We start from the raw sequence: 4997 nt of genomic DNA on the forward strand, positions 1-4997 counted from the left end.
ACAGGCAGCCATCTGCCTCTGCTGTGTGGGGGGAAGAGGACAGAAAGACAACAGACAACAGGAACTGCTACTCCCGGCCAGGGAGACCTGCTGAGACAGGAGACATACATGTTAATGATGCAACACTGTTATGGGGGGGGGGGGGGGGTAAAAGGGAGAGATAAAGAGAAAAAGAAAGAAGCTCAGTGTATCAGGAAATGTCCCTCAGCAGTCTAAACCTATAGCAGCATAACTAAGGGATGCTAACCATCCCTATCTATAGGACTTATCAAAAAGATAAGTCTTCAGCCTAGTCTTAAAGGTGGGGAGGGTGTCTGCTTCCCTAACACTAACTGGGAGCTTATTCCATAAGAGAGGGGCCTGATAACCAAAGGCTCTGCCTCCTGCTCGGCTCTTTGAGACTCTAGGAACCACAAGTAAGCCTGCAGTCTGCGAACAAAGTACTCTACTTGGTATGTAAGGAACAATGAGGTCTTTGATATATAGTGGTGCCTGGTTGTGGAGGGCTTTATATGTAAGGAGAAGGATTTTAAATTCTATTCTAGATTCAACAGGCAGCCAATGAAGAGAGGCTAAAACTGGAGAAATATGATCTCTCCCGCTGGTTCTGGTCAGGACTCTGGCTGCAGAATTCTGGATCAGCTGAATGCTTTTCAGGGCCTATTTAGGACAGCCCAGTAATAGAGAGTTACAGTAATATAGTCTCGAAGTAACAAAAGCGTGAACCAGTTTTTCTGCATCACTCCGAGACAGAATGTCCCTAATTTTGGCTATATTACGTAAATGAAAGAAGGCTGTTTTAGTAACCTGCTTAATATGTGGGCCAAAGGACAGGTCAGGGTCAAATATTACTCCAAGGTTTCTCACTGTAGCACTGGAAGCTAAAGTAATGCCATCCAGGTTCATTACAAAACCGGAAAATTTAGCTCTGAGTTTTTCAGATCCAACGAGAATTACTTCAGTCTTATCTGAGTTTAAGAGGAGAAAATTTCTAGACATCCAAGTCTTTATGTCTATGAGACAATTTTGTAGCCTATTGGGTTGATTTGTTTCATCTGGTTTAAAGGATAAGTATATTTGAGTATCATCTGCATAACAATGAAAGTTTATTCCATGCTGTCTAATAATTTTGCCTAAAGGGAGCATATATAGCGTGAAGAGTATTGGTCCAAGTACAGAACCTTGAGGAACTCCATGACTTACTGTAGTTTGGGAGGAGGACTTGTCATTTACATGAACAAACTGAAGTCTATCAGATAAATATGATTTAAACCAGCTTAACGCTGTACCTGTAATTCCAATCACCTGTTCTAGTCTTTGTAACAGAATGTTATGATCGACTGTATCAAATGCAGCACTAAGATCAAGCAAGATAAATACGGACATAAGTCCTTTGTCTGAGGCCATAAGAAGGTCATTAGTAACTTTCACCAATGCCGTCTCAGTGCTATGATGAGCTCTAAATCCTGACTGAAACTCTTCAAATAAATTATTTCTGCTCAGGTGGGCATGTAGCTGAGCTGAAACTATTTTCTCCAGAATTTTGGACATAAACGGGAGGTTAGATATAGGTCTATAATTTGCTATCACCTCTGGATCCAGAGATTGCTTTTTAAGTAAAGGCTTAATTACAGCAGTTTTAAATGATTGTGGTACATATCCTGTCACTAAAGACATATTGATAAGATTTAGTAGTGATGTATTAATTAAAGGGAAAATGTCCTTAAAGAGGCTCGTTGGGAGAGGGTTTAAGATACAGGTGGATGGTTTAGATGAAGCTATTATTTTAGTTAATTCAGAGGGTTGGACAGGACAGAAACTATTTAGACACAAGTCAGATCCTGGTTCTAAGGATGCTTCGGAGACCACAACAGGCTCAACATTATAGGTAGAAGGAAGAGTATTGTGAATTTGATCTCTAATAGTGTCAATTTTATTCCTGAAAAAATACATGAAATCATCACAGCTAAGTGAGAAAGGAATACATGGCTCCACAGCGCTCCGGCTCCTAGTAAGCCTAGCTACAGTGCTGAAAAGAAACCGAGGGTTGTTTTTGTTTTCCTCTATCAATGATGAATAATAAGCTGTTCTTGCCATACGTAAGGCTTTTTTGTATACAATTAAACTTTCTTTCCAGGTTAAGTGAGACTCCTCTAGTCCTGATGAACGCCATCTGTTTTCCAAACAGATGGCGTTTAAAAGGCGTTTAAAAGAAATCAGACGTGTAAAACTTGATGCTATGAACGCATTTGTAGTTACGGATCAGGGTCCAGTTAGAGCTGCAGGGAGGATGATATCGTATGTCACAAAAAACATTAAGGAACTCCTTTAAGACGTTACAAGCGAAGGAGTAACATGAAAACAAAGCCTGTCTCACCTTTTGGGTGAACTTTTTTTTCTCACGAGGACGCCACAAATCTTTCTCTAGATGTGCATCGCAAAACACAGCGAGGTAATAGTTTTATAAGCAAAACAAGGGGAGGAGTGTATAGGCAATGCACTAAGACCACCCTCAGTTACTGTGTATGCTCTCCTCAGTTCACTAAAGCATGTACTATCGAATTTATATCACACATTAAAAGCGATCTGAAAGGTCTAAATAAGGACATCTCCCTGCTGGTCAGTGTTGTGATGTAAATAAACACCCTGTAGAATAGATATTAAGTTAAAGTAATCTTAACTCTTTTGTTTATATACTATGTAAATGCCTCCTTATTGGGTCTGTGTGTTGGTGGTGGGGGTAAAGCAGTGTAGAGTAAATTCCTAAAGTGCGCACATGTGCACTCGTAAAATAAAACATTGACAGCTCTAACATGGAGGAAACAATGATTTTATTAAGCGTGTTGTACTATAAAGCTGAATCGATGATAAAGCAGGCCTTTGGACATCCAGAGGCCATAAAGGTCAACTCATCATTAGTTACACCCTAGTGAGTTTATTCTGGTGATCTCTCTAATGGGATTTCTGCCCTGTTTAAACTGACACTTGCATTACTTCTAAATGAAGATGCTTTTGTCACTGGCCATAATGATTTCACAACAGTATATCTTCTATATATGCAACTGACCACCAGTAACTTTTCCACTGTTTTAATATGCATTAGGCTTGATAAATATTGTCAAATGCAAAGACAAGATAAATCCTTCCTCAAAACTGTACATATATGTTTGAAGAATATTACTGCAAGCATTTACCATAAGGTTTATGATGTAATGCTCAAAGTCAAACTTTTGTCTCCTTCATTTCCATAAATATTTACTCTGGAATGAATTAATCTAGCCTGTAAAAAAATAGCAGAAGGGAAGCATGTGGAGAAAAGTCAAAAGGATAGATCCTTCATAAGGGAGACGACCTTGAAGTGCATCAACCTCTCAACAAATTGTCGTTCTAACCCAATTACAGATGTGTAGAAGCCCGATACATGCTGCCTAAATAATTAGTAAGTGCACTGTCAGAAGGAGAATAATCCCATTAAGAAGGCAACTGAGAGCACACCGCAGCAAGTGTGTTTCAAACCATGCTGACAACTGTTTGCACCAGGCTGTGCACGGTTTGTGTAATTCAAGGTGGCAGAGTGTTTCCCTCTTATAGTACAACTTTGGTGTGTCAGGATGATAGTTTAAATAAGTTGGATTTTTCTCAAGTATATAAAAAAAACTAAAAAAAAAAAGTGATAATTCATCAGAGTTCACATGAAGTTCAGCTTATCTTCAGCTTCCACTTGTGCAAAGCTGAGTTTCTCACATAATCACATCAGTTTGTTTGTCATTTTTGACTGCAAAATCATTACTTTGGAGTATCTTTGTACCAAAATGCAATTTTATTTTGAACAAGCTGCTGTTTAAGGGTATTTCTGCACCATTTTGGATCCAAGACTTTACATCCATTGATCAGGGTGTAAGATAATGGGTGAGTGAACTTGCTTTTCTGTGACATATTGCTCTATTGCTTGTATTCTAAGTGAGCAGCGTTGTGAAATAAAACATGCAAATCACAGGAGCGTGGGGGTTTTTGTGATAGTTATTCTTTGCCTTTGAAAAAGGCTTCTTTCAAACCATCACTCACATGGAGAATAAGTATGCTGATGGTAAATCCTGAAAATAATTATTTTTGGGTTTTTTTCATTCTATGCAACATTTTTTTTTCCCCTCACTGATTTAAAAAGTCAAATACTGTACAAAAAAAATAAATTGGATTTTCATGAAAATTGTTTTCCTCAAGTCACAGAAACAACTTCATTTTTACAGTAGCATTTCCTCCCAACAGACCAGTTAAGGTTTTGAAAGAGTTTCAGGCAAAATGAGTCATAAAGTTTTTTTTCATGCCTCATTTAACAGTCTTAAATTCCAACAAATGCCCTGATGGAACAAATTACCCCATACTTGTGTGTTAAAACGCAATAACAAAAAATCACAAGTAAAGATGTCACATTTAGAACATCTTGTTATTAAAGGGAAATGTCATTTATGGTGACCCAGTGTCACCATAAATGATGGTGATCTCATGCAGTAACTGGACCTCACTGCAGGTTACTTGGAATAAGTTATCAAATATATGTCAACAACATGATGAGCAAGTTTATTTCTCAGTAGTCCAACTTTATTTGCACAAATAAAGATATTCAGATCAAGTGTCTTCTGGAAATTACAGTGAAGATAGTTAATGCTCTAATGAGTTAATCTATGTGTAGTCCTACTTTAGTTTTCTTCTTCATAAATGCATTGTTTTTAGCATTTCCTTGGGCTACTAAGGAAGCAGGAAAAAAAGAGTAAGAGAAGAACGGAGATGAAGCATTTAAGTTAAAATGTGTGCAGAAAAAAAACCATTGATAACTTGGTACACACCATAAACACCAAAATCATAAAGACTTTTCAAAATGTATATTCTCACCAGGACTTATGTAATTAAAGATGACACAAACAAACACAAAAACAAGAAGGGCATATAACACACACTGTTAAATACTAAAGAGAATCACATTTCGCTCTTCTATGCTT

The 4997-nt window shown here is 37.7% G+C and overlaps 1 protein-coding gene across 1 annotated transcript in view; it reads left to right on the plus strand.

Annotated features, from left to right (window-relative positions):
• Positions 1-4997, plus strand: part of rc3h1b (ring finger and CCCH-type domains 1b) — a 105724-nt gene that overhangs the window by 79868 nt on the left and 20859 nt on the right. The window lies entirely within an intron of this gene.

Source organism: Telmatherina bonti (genome assembly GCF_933228915.1).
Source record: "Telmatherina bonti genome assembly, chromosome: 7".
NCBI classification, from domain to species: Eukaryota; Metazoa; Chordata; class Actinopteri; order Atheriniformes; family Telmatherinidae; genus Telmatherina; species Telmatherina bonti.